The sequence below is a fragment of the Chenopodium quinoa genome, unplaced genomic scaffold, assembly GCF_001683475.1.
Source record: "Chenopodium quinoa cultivar QQ74 unplaced genomic scaffold, ASM168347v1, whole genome shotgun sequence".
NCBI classification, from domain to species: Eukaryota; Viridiplantae; Streptophyta; class Magnoliopsida; order Caryophyllales; family Amaranthaceae; genus Chenopodium; species Chenopodium quinoa.
The window spans coordinates 1420149-1447594 of record NW_018742418.1 but is presented as its reverse complement, the minus strand read 5'-3'; the positions used below and the strand labels follow the sequence as shown (position 1 = coordinate 1447594).

Sequence of the window (27446 nt, the reverse complement as noted above, 5' to 3'; positions counted from 1 at the left end):
CTTTATAAGAGCTTTTTAAAATTGGCTTTTTTATTATTAAATAATGAAATAGCCAACAACAAACATCTATTTATCAAACACCTTTATACAATCAACTATTTATAATCAACGTCAAAATCATCTAATATATTAGCTAGTCAAACACTCAAACTAGTTAATACAGTTAGCTATATCAACCAGTTAACAGCTAATTTACAAACAAGACTTTTAAGAGTTTTTTTTTTTTTTTAAATTAGCTTATTGAACAATTAAGTTTTTGGGTATTAAATACACTTAAACAACTAGCAATTAACAGCTAGCTACCAAATAATTTTACACAATCAGCTAAATACCACTTGCTAATTTAACTAGCCAATGAAACTAATTAATACAATAATTTATATCAATTAGATACCAGCTAATTACCAAACACGACAAATATAATCATAAAAATAAAATACAAGTAGGAACAAAAGAGGAAAATTTGACAAGAATAATCCACCTTTAAGGAATTTTCTCAAAATAGTCTAACCTTTTGATTAACTCAATATAATCCAACCTTTTGTCATAGTCTGCTAAAAATGGTATGGTTAACTTGTTACCTGCTTGCTTTATAGGTAATAAATATTTGGAAAATTTGTAAAAAAAAAACCTTTTAAATGCACCATTTTGCGAAAAAAAACCTTTTAAAAGCTTTTTCGTAAAAGAAAACCAGAAGTTAAATTTTTTTGCAAAAGAAAACTCAATTGTGAAATTTTTTTATTGAAGACAACCTAATGCCTCTAATTCACTTAATTAAGCTCTAATTTCTTCTAATTATCCTCTAAGTCTCACTTAACCATTTATTAATTAATTTAACTTATAAATAAATAAATAAAACCCAAAAACGACCACCCCCACCACCAATCAGCCACTCCCTCCTTTTCCCCCTCCCATGGCAGCAACCCCCTCCCCCGAACACCGCCTTGAACCCCCAACTCCCGGCCACCCACCTCGACGGCCAATAAAAACCACCACCCCCACCACCAACCAGCCACTCCCTCCTTTTCCCCCTCCCATGGCAGCAGCCCCCTCCCCCGAACCGAGCCACCGCCTTGAACCCCCAACTCCCGGCGACCCACCTTGACGGCCAATAACATCGAGCAATTAATGGGCGTTTCCAGTCAGGTGGCACGCTTCTTCTCCCTCTTCCTTTTCTCTCGTTGACTCACTCTCTCTCCCTCTTTCTCGCAGTCGCCACCGCGTCGTCGTCCGCCACTCGATGTTGATGCTCTCATCGCTGTCTAAGGGGGGAAGGCGGATAATCGAGGTTAGGGTTCAGGGAAGGGGGAGGGTTGCAGCGGGGGTAAAGGGGAAAGGGAGAGAGGCCGACCAGCGATTCAGGGCGGTGGCTCAATTGGGGGGAGGGGGCTGCTGCCAAGGGAGGGGGGAAGAGACGGAGAGGGTGGCTGGCTGGTGGAGTGGTGGTAGGATGATAGGGTGGTTTTAATTAATTTAATTATAAAATGGCTAAGTGAGAGTTATAGGATAATTACGAAAAAATTAGAGCTTAATTAAGTGAATTAGAGGCACAGGTTGTCTTTTGCAAAAAAAATTAACTTGGGTTTTCTTTTACAAAAAAGCTTTTAAAAGGTTTTTTTTTTTCGCAAAATGGTGCATTTAAAAGGTTTTTTTTGACAAATTTTCTTAAATATTTAATAATTTTTTTAAAAAATGATTAAGATATTTTTGTTGGTTTTCCTTCATAGTGCTTTCGTCCGTCCTCTCTCTTCCTTCATTCTTTAACAAAGCCATCTTCATTTTTTTTACAATTACTGTGAAAAATTCTTCCAAATTGATCTACACATCAAATTGAGCATTTCCAAGAATACTACTTGGATTCCTAAACTGCAGTCAGGGTGGTCTTGGAAGTCGACGAAACCCACCAAGAGCAAGAATAACAAATTGAAATTAACCATTAATGTAATTAATAATGTTACTCCATTGATAGTACGGACCAACTCCCATAATCTTTACCTTTAGCCGTCCGACTACACTCTTTGCATACCAATGATGCGTAGCTAAGATTTTACCATTAGCGCGTTTAAATACTTTGTGGAGGAGGTTTACGTTTAATCTTGCAAATTGGGTTTCAAGATCAGAATCGAAATTATTAATTTGTTTATCTTGATCTTTGATTTTTTTATTTTTTTGTTTTTTTGGCAGTGGGTTGTTTAGTGGAGTGTTTAAATTGTTTGGCAGTCGATTTTGGGTGTGGGTTTAGGGGTGGCTATGGGTTTTGTGGGCGGTCGCATAGTGTTCGGTGGGTTGGGGGTGGCTTAGTGGTGTGGTGGAGGACTTGTTGGTCAGTGGTTCAGGGGTGGTCATTGGGTGTTTTTTTTTTTCACTATGTATTGATTAAAGCTGATAAATTTTAATTAAATTTTTTTAATTAATTAAGTTATAACTAGTCAGGATAGAAACCTGTACAATTAACTTATTAAATAGGTTACCATTAGGTCGCAATAGGTCATGGATCATTTTAAGAAGATAAATGTAAAAGGTGTGATTATTTGTAGTTAATCTAAATGTCGAACCTATTTAAGAAAACAGTGAAAAGATTGGAATTATTCTCATCAATTTTTCCAATAAAAAAGTAGCGCACCTTCCGTTTTTTTAAAAGTCAATTAATTAATTCCCCTTAAGTTAAAACAAAAAGATTATCTTTAGAAAAAAAAAGTCAGAGTCGCATCTGGCCGCCCATAAAGAAAAAGGACACGTGGAAGGCAAAGAAAAAAAGCTTATCTAAAAAAATCCAACTCACCGACTTTCGGAAGTCGCGTGAAAATTCCAGAAAGCGCGTCAAATATAGAAACCTTAACCGCCTCATCCACCTATAAATAACCCCCAATCCTCCTCTTCTTCCTTGTCTTTTTAATGCTTTGTATTTTGCTTCGTCTTCTGCTTTTGTCTTTCTTCGCTTTTTTTTCCTATGTCGCTGTTTTTGCGTTTATCGTCTTGCATAATTTGTGATCGGGTTTCTGTTTAATTCATTCAATTGGTTTGATGATTTTAGGGTTTTGATCGTTTTCTTTGTTGATTGTTGCTGCTTCTTTTGGATTGATCTGTTTAATATTTGCGGGATTTGTGATCGTTTGGTTGATGATTCAATTGCGCTGAAGAACTAGGTGTTTGATTCGATTCAATTTAATTTTTATATCAATTTCTGCGAATATCTACGAATTAGGTCGTTTCTTTTCTATGATTATCATCCTGCAGTTGCTTCTTGGCGGTTGAATTATCGATGATCAAGTAGGTTATTTTGTTGATGATTTCATTGCCGAATTCCGTCAAAGGTTTGCGCTTATTTTGATGCTTGATCAGGAATGCTGATTGGTTACCAAATTTTTCGAATTAGGGTTTTTGGTTTGATTTTTGTGGAGCATATGCAATTGCTTATTGGAATTCGAGACCACGGTGTTTAATTAGGATGGTGGTTGATTTCGTTTCCAAAAATCATCATAAAGGTTTGCGCTAATCGATGCTTGATCAGTTGAGTTGGTTGATTACCAAATATTTCGAATTAGGTATTTTTTTGGGTTTGATTTTTGTTGAGCATGCAGTTGCTTATACGCTGTTGAACAATCAGTGATCAAGTCGCCTGAATACAAAAGGTTTGGGCTACCAATTTTTTCGAATTTGATTATTGACGGTTGAATTATTGTTGATTTCGTTTCCGAATTTCATCAGAAAGGTTTGCAAGATTGGTGTTTTAATTTCTCTAGAGCTGTTTTGCTTTGCCGTTTAGACTGTTGCTGCGCTGTTTCTTGTCGCATAATATTTTGCAGATTTTCGGACAGCTTAATTTTGCAGTTTTTGGGTCAATCAAGCTGTCGCTTTGAAATACTACCTATTATCACCAAAAAAATCCACAAACCTATCTTAACCAAAATAAATTGGTTAAACTATTTAGGTAACAAATTTGATTATGGACTAGTTGGACTTGATATTAATTAAATTATTTGATTATTGATCACTGATTAACTTTTAAGAGTATCATTATTGCTTAGTGACTAATTTGGTTATCTAGCTGATACCGAGACTTACAAGGAAAAAATTACATTGCGATGAGGATTCAATGGTTGGGTATACGATTGAGGTTTGATTTATTGTTGGAATTTTTTTGTCTTGCCTTGCTTGTTTGCTGTTAAAGTATTAGTGATCAAATAGGTTGCTGTTATTTGCTTAAAGGTATGCTTATTGTTGGAGATCTCTATTTGTTTGGTGATGTGGTTGCTTCTTGACAGTTGAATTATTGGTGATCAAGTTGTTGTAATACTCTTGAAAGGTTTGTGCTAATTTGGTGTCATGATTTGCTTAAAGGTTTTGACTTCTTTACTTTGCTTCATGTTGCTTTAGCTCTTGCAGATGTTTTGTGTATGTTAATGCTTAGTGTTTGAATCGTCTAGTAGGTTATTTGTTGATTTCATTGGCGAATTTCTTCGAAGGTTTGTGCTTATTGATGATTGATCAGGAGTGCTGATGGGTAACCAATTTTTTTCAATTAGGGTTCTTTGGTTTGATATTTGTAGAGCATGCAGTTGTTATTGGAAGGTGAATAATGCTGTTAGTTGATTTCGTTGATCATTGAAGAGGTTTGCCTATTTGATATGCTTGATCATTTGAGTTGATTGATTACCAATTTTTTAGAATTCGGTTTTTTGTTTGGTTTGATTTTTGTTGAGCATGCAGTTGCTTATTGGCTGTTGACTAATCGGTGATCAAGTTGGCCGAATATAAAGGTTTTGCGCTATTTGTTGCTTGAAGTTGAGTTGATTGATTACTAAATTTTTCCAATTAGGGTATTTTTTGGTTTGATTCTTGTTGAGCATGCAGCAGTTTGTTATCTGTTGAATAATTGGTGATCAAGTTGGCTGAATAAAAAGGTTTGGGTTAATAGAGGTTTGATCTATTGCGCTGATTGATTATAAAAGTCTTCGAATTTAGGGTTTTTGGTTTGATTTTTGATTATCAGAAAGGCGTGCAGGATTGGTGTTTGATCTCTAGAGCTGTTTTGATTTGACGTTTTGTCTGTTGCTGCACTGTTCTTTGTTACATAAAAATGTTGCAGAGTTTTGGGCAGCTACTTTTGCAGTTTTTGGACAATCAAGCTGTGAATATTACCAGTTACATGAAAAATTATCCACAAACCTATCTTAACCAAAAAAAATTGGGTAAACGTATAAATTCTATATAACTAATCTGTTTTTGTAGTTGTTTGACTTGGTATTAATTAATTTCTGATTAGTGATTAATTTTTACGAATATTATTATTGTTAGTGGTGCTTTTTAGTGACTAAAATGTCTAACTACCCGGACACCAGAACTTGCAAAGAAAAAATTGCCTTGTGGTGAGGAGATGGGTATATGATTGAAGTTTGAGGTTTGAATTCTTTATAATCAGTTGATTTATTGGTGGAATTTCCTTTGCCTTGACTTGCTTCTTTGCTGTTAAGTTATTGGTGATCAAGTGGGTTATTTGCTAAAAGGTTTGCTTATTACTGGATATTTCTTTTTATATGGTCATGTGGCTATTTCTTGGCAGTTGAATTATTGATCATCAAGTTGGTGTTGTAATTTTCTTTAAGGTTTGTGCTGATTTGGTTTCAAGATTTGCTCAAAGGTTTTGGCTTCTTTATTCTGCCTGTAGGCGCTTTAGCTCTTGCAGATGTTTTGTGTATGTTTATGCTTAATTGCTTTTGGCCACCCAAAATCTTGTGCATCTACGCATGTCATGATGAAGTGATGGGCCTGATTGTGTACAGTAGTAGGGTGTCATTGTATACTTGTAGATTGATTACTCGTTGAACATTTGATGATGGTGTGATTGAGGTTCTTTGGTCCCTTAAGTTTGGATGTGGGACTCTGATGTTTGTCAACTTCAGTCTTCTGATGGTTTAATTGGAATTCTGTTTGCAGTATGCTGTTGCTGTTATGTCTTCCATTCTTGTTTGATCATGGACCTAATTTGCTGCTTCTTATGCATTGGTCAGTATAATATCTGTGGAAGTCGTGATCTTTCAAATTTAATTCCGCCGAAGAATTTGGGGTTTGATTTGTTTGTATGTCTGATAATTAACATCCAGTTGCTTCTTGGTGTTTGAATCATCAGTGATCCAGTATGTTTTTTTGTTGATTTCGTTGCCAAATTTTGTCAAAGGTTTGCCCTGATTGATGCTTGATCAGGAGTGCTTTTGGGTAACCATTTTTTTTGAATTAGGGTTTTTTGGTTTGATTTTGTAGAGCATGTTTATTGGAAGTTGAATAATCGTTATTCAAGTAGGCTGTTTGTTGATTTCGCTGATTATCAAAGAGGTTTGTGCTATTTGACGCTTGATCATTTGAGCTGATTGAATACCAATTTTTTCGAATTAGGTTTTTTGTTTGGTTTGATTTGTGTTGAGCATGCAGCTGCATATTGGCTGTTGAATAATCGGTGATCAAGTTGGCTCTATATATAGGTTTTGCGCTATTTGATGCTTGCTCAGTTTAGTTAATTGATTAACAAATTTTTTCGAATTAGGGTGTCTTTTGGTTTGATTCTTGTTGAGCTTGCAGTTGCTTATTAGCGGTTGATTAATCGGGTGATCAAGTTGGCTGAATAAAAACGTTTAAGTTAATTGAGGTTTGGCGCTGATTGATTAAATATTTCTTCGAATTTAAGGTTTTTGGTTTAATTTTTGAAGTTTGGCATGACGAAGATGTTCAGAAAGGTTTGCTAGATTGGTGTTTGAGCTCTAGAGCGGTTTTGATTTTCCGTTTTGACTATTGCTGTGTTGTCTCTTGTCGCATAGAATTTTGCAGTTTTTCGGATGATCAAGCTGTTGCTGTGAAAGACGATTACCAAGGATTACCCTCAAACCTTTATTAACCAAAAAAATTGGGTAAAAGTTTAAAGTATTATATAACAAATTTGATTATGAAGTAGTTGGACTTTGTAATAATTTGTTATTGATTAGTGATTTAATTGTTAGGACTTTATTATTGCTTAGTGCTTTTCAGTGACTAATTTGGTTGATTACCTGATAACTGAATTATACAAAGAAAATTTTTCATTGCGCCGATGAGGAGTGAATGGTTGGGTATTTGATTGGAGTTTGAGGTTTGTAATCTTCATTGTTAATTGTTTATTGTTGGAATTTTCTTTGTCTCGACTTGCTTCTTTGCGGTTAAAATATTAGTGATCAAGTTCGTTGTTGCGATATGCTCAATTGTTTGCTTATTGTTGGCAATTTTGTTCTGTTTGGTCATGTAGTTGCTTCTTGGCGGTTGACTTATTGGTGATCAAGTTTGTGTTGCGATTTGGTTAGAGGTTTGCGCTATCATATTTTGATACTTTGTTTTCAGTTTTTATTTTTTTTTGTCTCGTCTTATTCCTGTTTGATCATAGAGCTAATTTGCTACATTTGTGAGGCTGAATACTGTAAATGACTTTTGAATGTACTTTGGAAGTTAAGATGTTGGTTCTAATTTGGATGGTGTGATGTTTGCATCTCATAATTGCATTCCTTCTGCTGGTATTGGGTTTATTTCTTGATGCTTATATGGAATCTTTATTTGTTGATTTTTGTGTCAGTTGTTTCTTCTATGAAGCATTTGGTTTTAAGGTGGTGTAGTGCATTGCAGGTATGTAAGTGCTATCCAGGTAGTGCTTCTCCTAAGATTTTTTTGTTGTTTGTTATTTACTTAAAATCAAGTCATGGAATCTCTTGGTCCATTATACCAGCGACCACATGGCCACAAAAATTGTACTTCAAACTTCTGAGACAGGCTAAAGGAACCTTTTTCTTACGTTATTGTCTTCTTTAGGTCATTTATTTATTACGGGGTAATGTTTGAGTTGTTATTTTGTTGTGTATATAGATATCACCTCCGTGTTGCATGCTTGCTGGAGATTACAATGATTCGTTTCTACTGTGAGCTTTCTCTGCAGCTAGTATGGCAATAGGAAAATTCATTTGTTAAGTATTTCTTTTTTGTGAGTTGATTAGTTTCAGCTTTTCCTGGTATGTATGCTTATCCTTATTATGATCATTTATATATTTACTTCAAACTTTGTTGTTATTGTGATTTGGTTTTTTTTTTTTTTTTTTTTGGCAATTAGCTTGTGGTGTGAAGCATTTGGCAGTTCTTAGTGATGGTTGGTAAGAGAAGTTTTAAGGTGTAGACTGTAGAAGCAGTTTCTTAGCCTGCTAATGTCCTCGTGACTCCTGGTATGCTTCATGAATTACTCATTTTTTTAAATGTTGATGAAGGTATGTGATAGTTTGTGGCAGACTAAAGAATTTTATCACTGAAAATTTTGGTATGTTTCATTTAATTGTTTGCTTGAGTCGTTTATTATTTTTTTGTATGTTTTTAATTGCATTGTTCTATGTAGTTCTAGAGTTGATAACTTGCAACTGGAGAACTTTCTGGTTTGTTTTTCTTGCAGACACTGCACTATTTGGTAGAATTGATGGTTTGATACACTTTACGAAAGCAGTCAGGTTTTGCTTGTGCTTTGATGGTTTTAAGATGTGTGGTATTTTGCATCTCAGAAGTGCCTCTGCCGTTTGCTTGTGATTACACAGATTGATTTCTACTCATTCCAAGTGAAGTGGTATTGGATTTATTTCTTGAATGGTCACATTGTGTTGGCACACTTTTTTTTTTTGTTTTGTTGGTTTTTGTGTCAATTTCTAACTTCGGCATTCTGATGTGGCGATATGCGCTTATTGTCTATCTTTGTTTTAACTTACGTGGTATTAGCTTGTATTGTGAAGCATTAGGTGTAAGTTGAAGTTGTGCAGTGCACTGCAGATTTAGTGTTGTTCAGGTAGACTCCTCCTTTTGAAGGCGGTAGTGTTATTCCTACTATCTTACTAACTGATGTTCGTGGTACTCGATGACTTTTGGCTTGCTCTAAATTTATTTTTTTCCTTTTTTTTTGGGGAGGGGGGGGGGGGTTATATGTTATTGGTTTGGGGACCTCATGACACATTTGGTTGATATATTTTTGTTTTTTAATTTTAATTTAATTTTTGTTATGTGTTTTGTTTGTAATTGGTTTGTTGTGAAGCATTTGGCTGTACTCATAGTCGGTGATGGTTGATTATAGGTGTCAAGTGTAGAGGTAGTTACTTATCTTGATGCCTTTTCTTTAGTCCTTGACTCCTTGTATTCTACATAGATTTGCTTGGCTTACATATTATTAGTGTTTTGTATACCTATATACATAGGTGTGTGATAGTTTATGTCCAACTGAAGATTTTTATGTTAATAAATTTTCCTGTTTGCCCTTTTTTTGTATGTGTGTGTTTTAATAAATGCAGAGTTTTGTGGTTTGTTTCTATTGCAGATACCACACTTTTTGGTAGAATTTGATGGTGTTTTACTTTTTTGTGTTTTACTTAAAAGAATTTTATGATTGGTAATATTTCAATTTGGCCGTCTGCCTTTATTTTTTGTTTTGTTTTTTAATTCTACTATGGTTATTTTTTTTTTTTTTTTTATCATCGCATAGTTCTATGTGATTGCTGGAGTTGAGTGATTTGGAAGTGGAGAATTTTGTTGTTTGTTTTACTTTTGCAGATTACAGTCATAAGTTTTGGATAATCTTATTCCTTCTTCACTTCTGTAGTGCCCTGTATTCTTACAATTAACAATTATCTTACTATTGCAATCGCACCTTAATGGCAGAAAAAAGTTGAAAATTTCTACTGAGAGCTTGGTTATTTATTATTTGTTATTTATGAGTTATTATTTAATTATTTAATTATTTATTATTTAATTATTTGTTATTTGTTATTTGTTATTTGTTATTTGTTATTTGTTATTTGTTATTTATTATTTATTATTTATTATTTATTATTTATTATTTATTATTTATTATTTATTATTTATTATTTATTATTTATTATTTATTATTTATTATTTATTATTTATTATTTATTATTTATTATTTATTATTTATTATTTATTATTTATTATTTATTATTTATTATTTATTATTTATTATTTATTTATACATGTTCCTTTGTTTTTCTGCACTCATATAAAATGGAAGTGGCCTTAGGCCATGACTTGTTGGTATAATTCATTTACGTCAAGCTTTGTGCTGGTCAAACTATCAGCTTTCTTGGGAGCATCATTTTAGATTACTTTATACTCTATTTGCAGTTGTGATCAGGAGGTTATGTTTCTAATGCTCGAATAATCTAATGCTGAATTGTTGATTATTAATGTTGGAGAATTTTTCAAACTGCTGCTTCTTGATGTTGAATCATTGGTGTTCGGTAGTTCTGCTCTTCTTGTAATTGATGATTGTTGCAGTTCAGGGGTATTGGCTGAAATGATGGCGGCAAATACTAGTTACTTTGATAAGTACTCTTTCCCTGGGCAGGATGTTAGTTTACCTTCAATTCTGTTTAGTTTCAACCAAACCTGCTTTAATTTCTTGTTTTATTCCTAGATAGCAAATTGGTGGATGAGCAATTTTGATGTAGCCAAACAATCCCTTTTGCTTCTTTTGCAAGTAGATTGAGTCTGCTGGAAAGAGTTGGAAATAGGTTCTTTGTATATCATATTGATCTATTGAGCTGTTTGATTAAGTTAAGCGGTTCTTTTCATTTTGCTGTTTGACTTAATGTGCTGCTTGAAGTCACAAATTTTTGCAGAGGCTTTCTTATCCTGCTGCTTTCATGTTGGCCTTGCAGAGCTGTCTCTTGCTTCTATGTTGATTGGGTAATCATAATGAATTACTGAGTTAATTTTGAATTCCATAGTTTTTCAATGGGGGCTTTGATGTTGACTTTAGACTTCATACTAACGTCATTGGAATTCTATTACAGCAATTTGTGAGGCAACTTTGGGAGTTTATGAAATAGTATGGCGGATGGCTGTGTTCTACATGTCTACCTCTACAATTTTGTGATTATGAACATACAGCTCTGTTTTCATTGAACTTGTTCCTTATCACTAGGTGCATGTGAGTGATGTGATGCTGCCTGCATCAGGGATTTATATTTTGTTCTGCGGCTTACCTGCTTGAGGAAGATTAAGTTCGGCTACTGTGTATTCCCGAGCTCTGCTTTGAATCTTTGATGCTTTGACATTGACATTGGATTCACTTGTTAAGAGGCCTGATGGTGATTGTTTTGGGGTCCAACTGTTTTAATTTTAGGCACTATATCATGTGGTGAGGTCAGTGGTTGGTATGTGCTATGATTACGTGTTCATGAATGTTATTTTCTGGTTTGAAGGCCTGTCCTGTATTGGCGGTAGTAGGCATGTGACATGTTTAGTTTTGGCGCTAGTTAAAAAGATCTCTTGAATTACATTATCCTCTACTTTAGGTTCATTCTTATTGTATCCATCTCTATGTGGGAGTTGCAAGGTATGACCAGCAAATAAGTTTTAAGCTTTATCGTATTACAAATGGATTCTTTCAAGATGGTTCAACTTGGTTACAGATAATGTTCTAGAATTTGTTAAAAAGATGAATGGAATACAACCCCCAAACTTTGCGTTCTACAGTATGAATAGTTCTTGAGCTTTGTGAGCTACATGTTCATGGTTAAATTTTGCTATAAATGTACCTATTTATTTTTTTCATCAAAATCTAATTGGCTCATTCTTTATTTTTCCTCCCACTGATTATTGTGGAATTTATGTTTGTGGCTCACGCTAATTTTTTTTTGATGGGTTAGTAGTCTTAGATTGGTTATGCACCTAATTACATGGTAGTTGGCTGGTTGCAGCAGACTGGGATTCGAGTAATCTGTGGTTAAAGTTTCTGGCAGGCTCCACTTAACACTCTTCTGTAGATTTTATGGTGTGATACATGTTCATGGTTAACTTTTGCTATAAATGTAACTATTTATTTTTTTCATCAAAATCTAATTGGCTCATTCTTTATTTTTCCTCCCTCTGATTATTGTGGAATTTATGTTTGTGGCTTGCGCTAAATTTTTTTTGATGGATTAGTAGTCTTGGATTGGTTTTGCACCTAATTTCCACGGTAGTTGGCTGGTTGCTGCAGACTGGGATTCGAGAAATTTGTGGTTAAAGTTTCTGGCAGGCTCCACTTGACACTTTTCTGCAGATTTTATGGGGTGATACAAATAGAATCTCTGTGGTTTCTTGGAATTTCTTAGCCTGTAGAGCTTCTGTCTACATCATTTAGAATATTTTATAAAGGAAATATGCTGTTAGGTGTATCTAGTGATTCCACATCAACATTGACTTGACACTTTTGCGTTGGACTCGACTGATTAAGCTGTTAGGTGTATCTAGTGGTTTTCACATCGACATTATGGACTTTATGAGCTGGTTAATCTGGTATCTTCATTTTTGTTTTGATGCAGCCAATTCACTTGTATCTTGTAGATTTCTGTGTTTCTATTTAATTAAAATATTATCTTGTAATCTGGTATCTTCATATCTAGCTGTTGATTTTATGATAAGACAGGTCTGTTTAGAAAAATTACATGAGATGGTGCCAATGACTTTCTTGGCTTTATTACATTTATTTCCATTGCTTAATGGTCTGGTTTCCATTTCTATGGTCTTCTTGATCATATGATATAGCTGATGTTGGGAGTATTTTTATGGTGATAATGACTTTTAGTTATTGCTGTGTCCTCTTATGTCTCTGCTCTCCTCAATCTTCTGTTCTTCATAGTTGCCATATTTACGTTGATTGGTTTTCCCTATGGTTTTTTTTTTCTAAATGGAATCATCTGTACTGGGTCTGTGTTCCACACCACATAGTTTCAGATTCAATTTTCTATTGCTTTTTCCGTTGACGTGACATTTTATGAATGGCATGATGGTGAAATATGAGGGCTCTACTCCATATAGGGTGTCATTTATACAAATTGCAGTTTATTTGATTGTTTTTTTATTTGAACTTTCTTTACTTACATTTAGTTTGCTGGGGTGGTCAATTAACACCACCTTGATTGTGTGATAGAAAGATGCTTAGTAATTATTTGCTTACAATTTGCTCCCACTGATGGAGTTGGGCTGCTCTTCTCTTTATCTATCACGGTCTATGTTTCTATCTTCTTTTTTAATCTATATTGCATCTGCTTCAAGGAAAGTTCAGGTCCTCGTCAATTGTTAACAGGACTCTCCAGCCTTAAGAATATGTGGTCTGGTAATGTTAGTGAGTTTTAGGGTTGCCTTGATCATGGATATTTTGCTTATTGTATTTTGAGCTCTAATTTGCGAATTTGTCCTTGATTATACTGTCAATATGTCATTTGTGATTATGGGGTGGCAAGTTGTGCTAAGTTCATCTCTATCCTATCTTCTGAAATTTTACCTTTTCTTGTTTCTGCTGCCCAAGCATCTTCTCGCGCTGTACTTTATTAAGCATGCATTTTTGCTTCAGCCTTCAGGTTCATGCTTCATCTTATGATTTTATAGGTTCAGGTTCAGGTTTTTTATTTTATTTTTTTTGGTACTTGGCTTAATGCCTGTAGCTTTGATGATCTGTGGTACTGACATTGCTTTGGCATCGCATTGGGATTTCATGAAATTGAAGGTTGGAGTTCTTCTGAGCTCTATCGTGAATGCATCCTGACAGTGTCAACTAGTTTGCAGCGCGACATTACGTGTAACATAGCCCCTTTCTTGTCATTTAAATAATCTAGTGAGTTTCTAATCCTTTACTTGGATTTGTTTCTCGCCAGCTTCTTTTGGTGTTACAGTGGTTGGAGTTCTCAATGGCTTGCATCATTCTTTTGGTGCGTGCTTGTAGATTATGGTTTCTTGAACTCAGGTTAATGGGTTTTGCCTATCGTTGTGCTGATGACTGCTTGGATTTGCTCTTCTAAGGAGCTTGCACATTTCGGGTTTATGTTGCTCTAGTTTTTGACTATTTGGTGTAACGCTGTGACTACTGGATATTCACATTCGATGATGATATTTTTATGTTCAATTAATCTTACGGCCTTGGTGATATCAGGGTCATGTTCTATTGGATTGGGTTTAAATTTGTTGGGAAGTTTTAGGTGAAGGTGGATCCTCAGGTTGTTGCAATCATGCATTTTGGGAAGATGTGATGGATACATATTAAGAATTTTGTACATGAAAGGTTTACTTCTCTATTATTTTCAGTTGGGGGAAAGTAAAATGACTTGGGGTATTGGTTTGTTTATGTTGATGTGAATCTGTGATATGAAGATTTTTGCAGCTCGAAGGAGGAAAAGCACGGAGTTCTGCTTCTGGTTTTATGTTGGATTTGTCTGCTGTCCCCGTATTGTCGTCATTGTGCATGCTATTGTTTTAGTTACTTCTGTAATGGTGTGTTTGTAGGCATGAAGCGCTGGCTTTTGCTTTTGCTTTTCATTTGGAAGTTGATTTATGATTGAACCAGGGATGTCTGCTGAAAAGGGAGGATTTTCTGGTAAACTTTCTCTGAAGATCTAAATTTGTATGGGTGGCCTGTTTATTTGTTCAGACTCCCCTTTGATATGAAGTATGTATGCCTAAGGTGTTGCACTTTATGAAAATGGTGGATCTTGCAGTGGTTTTTTTTGGATTGAGTTAATGGGATCTGTATGCACTAAAACTTTTTCATTGGTCTACTATGAAGTCTGGGTTTGAGTTGACACTTGAAAGACAGTTGCTTTTCTCCTTACTACATCGACTTTGCTAGGTGGATATGCATTTGCTAATGCTCGTTGGATGATGCTGCATGGATGTTGATTGTGATTTAAGTATTGTGGACTCGGTTTTTGTGCATTTCTTTAGATTGTGTTGATCTTGTGGGTTGTCGAACACTTGTTGCTAGCTTTAATAAGATGGTGGATTTAACTCACATAAGAATATGTTTGTTCACCATCTGTTGTAGTTTATTTATTTTTATTTTTTTTTCCCTTCTTAGCTAGTAACTTCTTGGGCATGAAGCTAATACTTAGTATTGTATAGTTTTCTATGAGAATATTTTTTGTAAAAATTATTAAATTGTGAGTTTGTACTGTTTTGTGATATTGATAGTAGTATGATTGCTGAATGATTTCTGTTTCACAGTTTTTTTTTTTTTTCCTTTTTCCTTCTGGGTGTCTTCATGTCTATATTGTGGATTTAGGGAAAAAAAAAAATTTTAACTCCGCCAGTGAGATGCTCATTGCCAGTCCCAAGCCTGGATAAAGGAGGAGGGTTGCAATAGGCTGCTTTGTTGTATAAATTTATTTATTTTTCTTAATGATGTGGTATTATCTTTACATGGCAGTATTAATGCCAACTTTCCTTCTCATTCTTAAATTTCATTTGTTGTTGGTTTTGCAATGCTAAAAGTGGAAATTATGTATGTATTTTTGTTGATTGTATGTTGATTACAATTGTTATTTTTTTTTTATTTTTTTTTTATTTTTTTTTTCTCTATGGAAGCAGAATGGAACTCTGCTAGAAGATTGATGTGTATGTTTAGGATTATTGGTATGATATCAGCAAGTGAATTTGATGAAACATTATTGGTGAATTGGGTTGCCATAATGGCCTTAGAGCCTTTAATTATTATTTTTTGCCTTACAAAATTAAGTTGATGCATGAGGAAATGTGTTTGCTGCTAGCCATTGCTCTTATAAGAGAGGTTACCTGTCACTAGTTAATCCAAATATTAAGATTCTTTTCATGCTTTGGTTTTCTCAAGGGTAGGCCTTGCAGCTGTTATGATATGGGAGTAGATGAACAATGAATACTGCTCTGCATGTTCAGGCTTTTCTGTTAGTATGTGTCCTTCGATTTTTCTTCCGCTGTAAATGCAACTACTTGTCCATTGATATGTGCACACCCTTGTGTCGAGCCTTTTCTATGCCTGTGGAACTGTTCCTGTACCCAGAGATCCTATGTTTGTATCCAACGTTGTTGTGTTGCCAGGTTTCGGGTCGCATTGGGTAAGTGAAATAAATTGATGCTAATAACAAACGATGGTTGTTAGAAGTCCAAAATAAATACTTAGTATTACTATTGTTTATATTATTTAATAATATTTTAAGCATTTTGTTGTAACTGCACTTAGTTTGCTAATTATTGCTTTTACATTTGAACTGCTAAGATTGATTACTCTAGGCCTCAAGGCTGTCGCCTATATTGGATTGTTTACTTGTTTTGGATTTAACGCTAATAGATATTACTAAAGTCCAGTATATATATACATATATGTTGAGAGAGGGAGAGAGATATAAGGCTTTTAAAAAATATGGGGTTCCGATTTTGAACTAAAAGACATTCCTAGGCTTGTTTATAAGCCTTCATTTTTTCAGGCGGGTTGAATCAAGCAGATGGGTTTGGCTATAAATGATCACATCCATGTATCATGTAATAACAACATAACTTAAATGAAAATATATACTCCGTAGTATTTTTGTTTTGAATTGTTTGTAACTTTAGAGGCAGCGTGGACTCCTAAGCAAAAATTGAGAAATGTGGACTATAAATGTGTGGGGATGTAATTAAGGGAAAAGAGAGAAAAGGTGGATAATTAATGTAATACAAGTATCACATAGGGCATTAACTTCCACACGACCACTACTTACATAGTTGTCACTACTGGTGACACATTTTCATCATTTAAACCTCCCGAAAACCACCTAAATTATCCAAAATCTTGTCATTGGCGCTCCAAATATCCACCCCATTACAGTATTCATTTAATGATTATTACTATAAACTATCAATTACACTTGGCAGATAAACAATGTGGGACCAAATAAAGGGTTCAGACCCTTGTCGCAGTTCACTAATGAAGATATCAAGCAGGTGTGCTTCCAACTCTAAATGTTAAGATAATTTTGGATAAGAAAAGTAATAGTCCCACCTTACATTCTGTCAAATGTCAATTAAATTAGGAAAGTAATCTTTAGTCCCTAAATCTTTTACTTGTGCATTTTTCTCTAATATCAATAACTATAGTTGTGATGAATTAACATGTTGCATTGCTAATGCAGGACAATGGAAGAACATTAGTGCAGCAGTTCATGACTTGAAGGACAGATTAAGGTCTCCAAAGCCAAAGCCTGTTCAACATGCCCCTACTATTTCTTCAGTCCCCATGCAGCAGGTCATGTGAAGAATACTATCTTGAAATGTGAATATGTTGGGCATCAAAGAATGGAATTTTGAATTAGATGTTATCAAAATGGTTTTTGTAGATTTATAACAGGAGGGTCAAGTGCTTTAGGTCTTTAGTTAGCTATAAATGTGTTAGCTTCTATTTGGCTTATTTTTACAATATTGTTAGCTTTAGGTGCTTCAGGTATTTTGTTATTTTTTCATTTTTTTTGGAATTTTAATAATTATTAAATGTTGAATTGTATTTGTTGTAATAAAATAGTTAAATACAGGATTTGGTGAAGATATTCAAGAGATGACTCCAAAGTCTAAATGCTCTAGTTTTTGGAAATTGAATGGCAGATTTGTGGGTTGTGCTTATGCAAAATGTTGTTTTACCTATTTGGCTTATTTTGACAATTTTAGACTATAATTTTAGGTATTTATTCTTTTGTATATCAATTTGACAGTCAATATTTATCACAAATTTATGTATAAGGATGGATATTTTGGGGTTCTTTTGCGGTGGAATATTGTACTAGTTGATTTCACAATCTAGAGTATGTCGTTTATTTCACAATATACATATATTAGGTGTGAAGCCCGTGCGATGCACGGCTTTGGTAATTTTATTTTTAATTTTTTTATTTTTAAGAACAGATAAAGTCATTAACACGAAGACATTAATTATTACTGTAATGGATAAGCTATTGCAATTGTTTTCAAAGAACGAAAAAACTGTTACAATTATTTATTAATAATATATAAAAATCAATTTCCTAGGTTCAAATATATTCTTTTTTTCACCTCTATGCAGAGTAAATTTTTTGTCCGCCTCCCGTAAATGATGCTGACAAAATTATTCTATTCTCCTTTTCAGCCCCGTGGTACATGTATCTTGGGCCTCCCGTGACAGCCCTGGTAGTATCTTCGTTTACCATTGCATCCCTCATCATGATGGTATTGTGAATTTCACCTGTAGGTTGGGTCTTCAATTATGAAATGAAACCAATTATTATTATTTCTACATATTGTGGGGTTAATTGGTGATGCATGTATTATGAATTAAATTAATGTTTATCTATAAGGAAATACAATAAATCATATCTTCTTTACCTAAATTTTATCATTCTTTTTTAATCTTATTTAATATTTTGAATTGTTATCTATATCTTAATTATTATTTTTTTAAATCTTATATCATTATTTTGAATTGTTAATTCATAACTTAGCACACTATCATTAGCATTTATATTTTTATAAAAAATCTTTTGAATGGTTTGTGATATACATTGGATATATATTTATCTTTTTTGCACATCTCTTTAATTACTTTATTTTCTTAATTTTATAATAAAAAAAATTAAAGATCATGTACTTTAATTGTATTTTTTTAAAAAAAAAAAATTAAAAATTTGGGTTTAAAAATAAATACTCAATGATCAGCAGAATCCCATTAAAATACTTTGTAAAACAATTTATTCCATTAATTTCTCTCTCATTCCACTTTCTCTTTATATCAGCTCAATCAAAATCCCAAAATTGAGGTCGAATCGCAATTAAGCTGCTATAGTGCACGATTACTCTATTCTATTTTGGATGAAGATGTGCCTTAGGATTGTCGTGTTTGTTGTATTGTCAGCTGGGGTTAGCTCTTCTAGGCCAGCCCTGCCTAGTGTAGAGGCCGAGATCAAGGAGAAGACGATGTTCGATGTGAAATTGGAGAAGTTTGATGCAGGTGAGAATTTAAAGGTGATTAAAAGAGGTGAGAAGTTTACATAATTGGCTGAGAAAACACCTGCATTTGTGAAGAAAGGGTTTACTAAGGAAGAAGGTGAAGCTATTATCTATAAGTTTCAAATACTCCGTAGAATCAACTTTTCCCAGTTGATTAGACTGAATAATTCAAGTATTATCTTTCACACTGTCTTTGTTTGCGACTTCTTTGCCAGTCTTCCCACTTTGGTTGGATGATCTTCTTAGGGGACTGAGTGAAAATTGATAGCATTTGAACAAAATTAGTGCTAACAAAGATTATCTATAGCAATCTTTGTTTGTCGGCATTTCATTAATAAGTAGTAAAAGGGTGGAAGAAAAGAAAGATCAGAGCAGCTATGTATATGTCTATGAAGGAGATTAACAAATCGAACAAAACTAATTGCAAGAAGTAGGAGAGAGAAGGGCAAGGAAAGAAAGGTAAGGGAAAAATCAGTGTTTTTTTTTTTTGGTTGTTGTCATCATGAATTGAGTTGAAAAATGTTATGTTGCAGAGCATAAATTAGAAATTGAAGCTTTATGATACTTTTGTTGGATGTTATACATATTGCAGTGTTAAATGTGCATAATATATTAAAGTTGCTTACTTGCTTAACATATTAGGAGAAAAAGTAGGTGTAGGTGGCTTCAAGGATTAAATTGTTGGGGGTCAATCATGAGGTTTATTGGCTAGATTTGGAACACTTTTTTTTTTTTTTTTTAAATATATAGTTATTATTATTATTTGTAATTTGATTTATTTGGTTGAGTTTTAACTAATTTTGACAAATAATATTCTAAAAGAAAAGGTAGAGAAGTTAATAGAAAATAATCATGGCATAGTAGTGGTTGCTTGTTGTTCACAATTGTAACATATACTATCTCATTCTTGTTGCTCATGTATTAATTGAGCTGTAAAATGTACTCCTCTATATCGTTAATGTTCAAATATACTATCTCATTCTTGTTGTTCAACTTCAAAAGAAAAAAAGAGCAAAAAGAAAAAAAAATAGTTTAATGTTCAAATGTTCTAAGTGAAGGTTGTTCAAAAGAAAATAAAAAAATAAAAAACTGAGTTTCAAGTGAAAAAATTCAAGTGTTAAAGAGTTCAAAGTTTGCTTGCTTTACTCAAGTTTTACATTGTTATATTTTCATGAGTGAAATTGTAAGTGTTGGGAATTTTTTATATGTTTGGATTTATGTTTGGTGGAATTAGTTGCGTTGGAGATGTTTGGTCATTATTTATTTTAGACCTTGGTTTTATTAGGATTGGCTCCTAAAGCATAGCTTTACTCTCACATTTTCCCAAATTTATCCTACCTTTTACCCTAGCCTTACATTACAAGCTTTAAAGACCTTTCGACCTTTGTGTATAGAGTTGTATGGATGTGAAAGTAGTTGTTTATCAATGCAAAGAATGATTTGACATATTTCGAGTCCACTATTAAGTTGAGTGCTTGTTTTCTTAAACACACGAGTGTTGTGAGTTTGGGAGGGCATTGTTCACAATAAAAGGGTTGGACGGAGAGCGGTCAGATACATTTTATATATATATATCAGCCACATAAAAGAGTGAAGAGTGTGTGAGCACTATTCTTGAATTCCATATACACTTATGGTTTTCTCTATTTGACAATTGTAGGGAGGATGAGTAGTTGGATGGATTTGATTGGTTGACTTTGATGCATATTTGTTGGATTTGTCTTGAATTGTTTGTGCTTGGTTTTTAATATTGATGAGCTCTTTGCTATGGGACAAGCAAAGGTTTGTCTTGGGGGAGTTTGATATGTCCATTTTATATAGTGTTTTACCCTCGTCCCTTGGTCATATTTAGGAGTACATTTGGCTCTATGGAGCCACTTTTATTACTAATATGCGTTTTCTAGTGTTTTCGTAGATTTGGTATTGTTTTATAGGAAATTGTAGATTTGGAGCATTTACCCAGATTTATTGGAGCCACTACGAGCATTAGAGGCGCGTTCATATGACCATATTCCGTAGCCCAAGACCAGTGATAAAGGACTCGACGAAGAAGAGTTCGAGGCAATGGGCCGAGCTTCAAGGACCCAAAGAGGAAGTCCGGATTGGGCCAAGAAACTGGCCCAATCGAAGACCCATGATTGCCCGAGAGCACGCCCGGCCGGACGAGGAAGAAGAAAGAGAAGCAGCCCTTCACCCGGAGGCGTGCCCGACCGAGCGCGAGCGGAGGCTATCCCAGCAAAAAGGAGGGCCCGACCGGGCGCGTGTTTTGGAGGAGCGTTTTTAGTGAATTTTAATTTGCTTTAATTTAGGATTTGTTAGTTAAGTATAAATAGGCTTTTCTAAACGAGATTGACGGACGTCTTTTCATTAGTTAATTTCCAGATTTTGGTTTTAAGCTTTTGGTTAATACTCTTATTCTCTCATCATTTTTGGTTTATTCAATTACATATTTCTATTTATTTTGGTAACGATTCCTTTCCCTTTTATTTTCAGTAATTTAATTGCTTCTATTAATCATGTCTTGTTTATTTGTTTTGCTTAGTTTAGATTTAAATATGTGAGAGTAGTTTATTTCTAGAGTTGTGGGGATCCATAAATAATATGAAGGGGTAATTTATTATTGTTGATTTTCAATGTTTGATTGATTTCCTATTGATTGATTTAATGCTATGCAATTAGATTAGGCCTGGTTTAATTGTATAAGTTATGCAATATTGATTCGAGATTCGAGAGATGAGAATTGATGTTTAGGCTTAGTTTCAATAGGCAGATTAATTTATAAATGGTTAAGTCAAGATTCGGGAAATGCGATTTAATATCGTTAGATTAATTCTATGATTGTAATACATAGCGAAAGCCCTTTATGATCTGATTAATTGATGCATTGATAATTGATTGTTATGTTTTACCCTAGAATATTATTTACTGGTGAACCTATACCCTAGGCTTTGATTTATTGATTTCTCCTTAGTTCAATTCTCCTAAAAATAATTTGGTTACTTAATAGTTTAGATCATATTAATTAATTAGGAATAGAAAGACTTGTTTCCCTATGGATTCAACCGTACTTCCCTATCTACTTTAGTCAGAGGACTTAGATAATTCTTTTGATTAGGAGATACGACTTTATCCTGTCAGCTATATGAATTGGTCTTCATGCTTTTTTCTCATTGAGTATCAATCATCTCCTTTTCCTTCTTTCTCTTTGCAAAGCTTTTTAATGAAATCTTGGTTCATGATATCTCTTAGAATAAATTTACTGTACAATGATTGTGTTCTTTCTTGAGTTGCATATATGTAATTTTATAAAAATTATGATTCAAATAGGTATGATAATTTTATTAAAGTTGGGTTATTAGAATATAGAGTTATGAGTAATATCTTTACAATAAAAGTAAATTTTATCTTTGGAAAATTATACGTGGTGGCCTCTAGGTTTCAGCTTTTCTACGTGGAAGACGAACTTTTTTCCAACTCTCTTCAGTGGCACCAAGGTTTATAAAAATTAACCATAGTGATCTTTTTTAGGTTTATGGCTAACCTTTATGGTTAAAATGGTTAATCTTTGATTTTTTTTATTAAAAAATTATTTTATAAACAATAAAATAAAAAAAATCCTAATCACCAACCCAACCACCACTGCCGGCGACCAACCCCCAGCCGGCGACGCTTGGCCTCCCCACCTCCGGCCGACGACGCCTAGCCTCCCCCACCTCCGGCCAACGACGCCTTGCACCTCCTCTCTTTCCCATTTCCCATTTCCCCCACCGCTGCCCGCCTCGCACCTCCTCTCTTTCCCATTTCCCCCACCGCCGCCCGTCGGGCCCTAATCGCACCCCAAACCACCAAGAAAACCAGCGCCCTTCCCCGACGAACCCCCTCCTCTGTGAGCCGACCACGGAAACCCTATAACCCACCCAAAACCACCAAAAAACCGAAACCCCTTTCCTGGGTTTGGTTTCGAAATCCTAAACGGGTTTGGGTATTTTATGGTATTTTGGGGTGGATTTAAGGGTTTTTGGGTCAGCGAACTAGGGAGGTCGACAAGGAGGTACGCCGGTTTTCGGGGTGGTTTGGGGTGGGGTCGAGGTCGATAGTGGGGCGATGAGGGAAATGGGGGGTGGGGGGGTTCGAGATTGGGAGAAAGAGAGGAGGTGGAGGTGTGGGATCGAAGGCCGGCGCACCGACGAAGGTGGAGTTGGGCGCTGGCGTTGGTGGGGTTGGGAGAGAGGTGGTTGGTGGACGCCGAAAGGGGAGGGGCTGGGTTAGTGGTGGCTGAATTTTATTTTTTTTTCCAAAGGTTAACCATTTTAACCATAAAGGTTAGCCATAAACCTAAAAAAGGTCATTATGGTTAATTTTTCTAAATCTTGGTGCCGCTGAACAGAGTTGGAAAAAAGTTCGTCTTCCACGTAGAAAAGCTGAAACTTGGAGGCTACCATGTAGAATTTCCCTTTATCTTTTTAATTTAAGATTTTTTTTTTATTTTTAAATTTCATCACACATGAAAAGATTATCTTATTTCTTCTAACTTTATAAGGGTCCTCTTTTTTCACCTAATACTTTTTGGTCATTTTTATTTACTTCTTTTTCTCACTTTCTTTTTTTTTTTCACCCCCACCTTCAATAGCATCGTACACACGTTTTTGGTAGCTTCTGTGCAAAATCATAGTCATAGCCAATATTGACTCTCATATAATTTTGTGAAAGCCTCATTCTAAGAGGATAATTAGTATATAATTTTTAAATGTGTTGTTGGTAGAATCTTTATCATTTTTATTACTGATGATATAAATTAGAACACATGTCAAACTTGATCACGTGCAATTAGCCCAAAAAAAAATCACAAATAATAATCAATATCGCGTTGTTTTTGTGTTTTGTTTAAGTTTTAATATCTAAAGATAATTTTTTAGCTTTTAAGAAAAAGAATTTTTAGTCTTATAAATAATTCAAATAGGTATGATAATTTTTTTTAAAAAAATTAAAGTTGGGTTAGGATTAGAATATAGAGTTATGAGTAATATCTTTACAATAAAAGGTTTTTTTTTTTTTTTTTTTTTTTTTTTGTAGAATATGTTATTAATTTTAAATATATACTTGTTTTTTAAAAAAAATTCATCGCACATGAAAAGATTGTCTTTATTTTTTTTTTTTTTGTGTTCTATATTTTCACCCCCACCTTCAATAGTATCATATACACGTTTTTGGTAGCTTGTGGACAAAATCATAGCCAATATTGACTCTCACCTAATTTTGTGAAAGCCTATTCTTATGTGCATATATGTGATATCATTTTAATTTAGTGGGGTCTTGAGCCATAACCGTGCATGTATATTTTTTTTTTTTTTTTTGCATGTGTGCAAGTGATATGTGATATAAAAACACGAAAATATTAACACGAAATACAATAGTAATAATAAAAAGTATAAGATCTCTTATAAAAGTTAAGATATTAAATATTGGAGTACATAATAATTTAAAATCATATGAAGTATTTGCTAAATAGTCTAATGACCAACTTAATAATGAAAATCTAAAATCATCAATGATTATTTAATGAAGTATATTAAAACTATATAATGGATGATAATTTCGAAGCTTGAATATCCTTCCGCACTATGAAACTTGTTATCTTGATCATGAAATTAAGCCTGCAATCTAATATATATAAATAAAGTAGGCATTTTTTAAGAGCATTTGGCGCACCACATAAGCAAAGGTATATTTTCGACCAATTAAAAATTAGATTTCTATTTTATTATGGAATTAAAAAATTCATTTGCCACCTAAACAAAAGTGACGAATAAGATTTAAGAATTTTGCCACGTAAGTAAAAACAACGGAGTATTGATTTATTAGGATTTAATTTTTTAAAAAACTAAAAATTATCTTTTAAAAGAATCATCTTTAGATATAGGATTTATATACCTACTATTATAAGATAAATTTTGATAGTGTTTATGATAAGAAATAAAAATTATTCCTTAATTATAAATTAATTAAAATTTGTGATATTTACCATTATAAATTGACGCATCATATGACACCAACAAAATTTCGTATCAATACAAAACCAAACCAAGCAAATTTTGTGTCATTAATTTTGTGTCAGTTTTATTAGGTCATCAATGGCTGGATAATTATTAGCCTAATTTTTAAAACCCATGTTTAAATGTATATTTGTGATTATTGCTTAAATTGTGTTTATTTGGGATACTTAATGATTATATGTTTATGTTTTGTTTACTTAATTTTTTTTTTACATGCAAATCTAATTTAATCAGAGAATTATATCTTTATAAATCGTTTACATTTATTAAATCTTTTAATGAACCTTTTAGTTTTTATCAATTAATTTTATAATTAAAACAATTTTTTTGTGATTTAGGTAGCTTAATTAAGTCATAAAATTAACTTAATTTTTTATTTTTATTACAGGGTGATTACGTTCATGCCTCAATTAAAGTCAACTTTGTTCTAAAATTTAGTTCAAAATTGATTGAAGGAAAAGTTTACTCCATTAGATACTTTTCAGTCGTTACAAATAAGAAGCAATATCGCACGCATTTTCAGCAGCAACAAAATAATGATTCAGTTTTCCAAAATATTATTGTTTAGGCGATTGGGGATTTAATTTTGTATAATTACAATTTTTAGATTAATTTCACAACAATTATTCAATTTCTGGTAAATATTTTCATTTATTTTATAAGACTATAAAGATTAATTTTATATAAATTTTATTTTTGCTAACATGTTCAATTTATCCACTTTTATTATATGGAAGAGATATGGGTGTGAACAAAGTTGGTGATCCTAACGAAATTTTTTTTTTGATACAAATTTTTTTTACATCGAATTATTACATCTAATAACTGTTATTTTTACTGTTCTTTTCAAAATATTTATTAGGGGAAAAAATTACATAAAACTAATAAAAAATTATCCTTAACAAACAATAGCAAAGTAATCAAAAATATTATGAGTAGGATCTAATTACAAAAATTATTTTTATGAGATTTTATGTATAAAAAGCCGTGGGATATTAGGATATAAATTATTAAAAAAATAAAAATTATCTTATGAAATTAATGGTTTTATCTAAATACCCGATTAATAAGATGTTTTTTTCATAAAAAAAATTTAAAACTTATAACGCAGTAAAAAACTTTACCTTCTTTAAACATTTTATGTCTAAAAAATTGAAAAGACAGATGATTTGCTAGAGAGATCACAAGAAATATACAAAATGATATATAGATTTGAGAGTTTAATTTCAAGTGTAAAAGGCAATGAATAATGATTTAGGATTTAAATTATTTTAAAAATAAAAAATTATTATCTTTTCATATTAAAGATCTTATCCTAATATGTAATCAATGAAATATCATATTTACAATTTTTTTATTATTTATTTTTTAAAGATATCATATTATTGTCATATAACTAACAACAACGAATAAAATACAAAACAACAATAAATTAAGTCGCATTATAAATTACATTAAAAAAAACTATACTTTTGTAATTGGCAATGTCATTTTAATTAATTTTTTTTTATCTGAAATTATTAAATTGTAAAACAAATCAAGTAATTATATAAAAAAATAAAAAAAAAAATAAAAAAAACCTTAGAATATATAGGAAAATATCTTTTCTTGAGATATATGTATAAGAAATCGTGCATCGCACGCGTTCTCATCTAGTATAAATAGATTTTTAAACGATTAATTAGTATATTATTTTAAAAATAAAATAGCTAATTTTTGAGAAAAATTAGATAGATACCTTTGATTTTTTAAATGTGTTGTTGCTAGAATTTTTATCATCTTTATCAGATTCATCATGAGACCGTTTTCCATTATCCTTAGTTGTATCTTCTTCTTTATTTGTTGTAGCTTCTTTGTCGTCCTTCATATCAAATAGTTAGTATAACACTTATTTTTTTGGAAAAGTTTAAAACATTTTTTCAAAATTTTTGAAAGTTAAAACATACCTCAAGGATAATTGTTTCAAAAGTTTTCATCACAGTGAAGGATTGTCCTGATGTTTTACGATTATAAGCAGTGATTTTAAATTTGAAAATCAATCTTTCCCAATGACATTTTTAATTATCTTAGGTATTTCTGATTATGCGTCATTATCGCTAGCATCGTCTTTGTTATTAGCCTCCAAAAGATTAATTTACAATAAATATATTATTATGTAATTAATATTTTTGAATAATCATTATAGTATATAATTGTTTTTTAAGAAAAAAAATATTTAAATTTTTTGTAAGTAATTTAGAAAGGACAACCTTTTCATAAATATGAGGTTCAAAAACAGTACTCACATCTTGACCAATTAACTTCTTAGCTTCTTCATCAAATATAACAAATATAGTCGAACCACTATGATCTTCAACACCAAGCTCCAAACGATACCTAAAGGTCATTATAAAAAAAATATAATTTCAATAGCTAATTAAATATGACTAACATTTAAACCATCTTTTTGGAGAACATGTAGTTTATCTATATCATTAGATTTTTACTTTATTTTTTTCCATGATTCGTGGCCAGTAACCTCAATAGTTTTTAGATAGTATAGTGGTTTAATTAATAATATCTTTTTGGAGAACGGGTAGTTTATCTATATCATTG

The 27446-nt window shown here is 32.8% G+C and overlaps 2 long non-coding RNA genes across 2 annotated transcripts; both read left to right on the top strand.

Annotated features, from left to right (window-relative positions):
• Positions 1-1755: 1755 nt before the first annotated feature.
• On the top strand, positions 1756-9403 carry LOC110708628. Its single transcript, XR_002508776.1, has 2 exons — positions 1756-8024; positions 8123-9403. It is a non-coding gene; the product is annotated as an uncharacterized LOC110708628 (long non-coding RNA).
• Positions 9404-9961: 558 nt separating this feature from the next.
• On the top strand, positions 9962-17512 carry LOC110708621. The gene is made up of 3 exons (XR_002508775.1): positions 9962-10743; positions 10851-16770; positions 16959-17512. It is a non-coding gene; the product is annotated as an uncharacterized LOC110708621 (long non-coding RNA).
• Positions 17513-27446: the final 9934 nt, after the last annotated feature.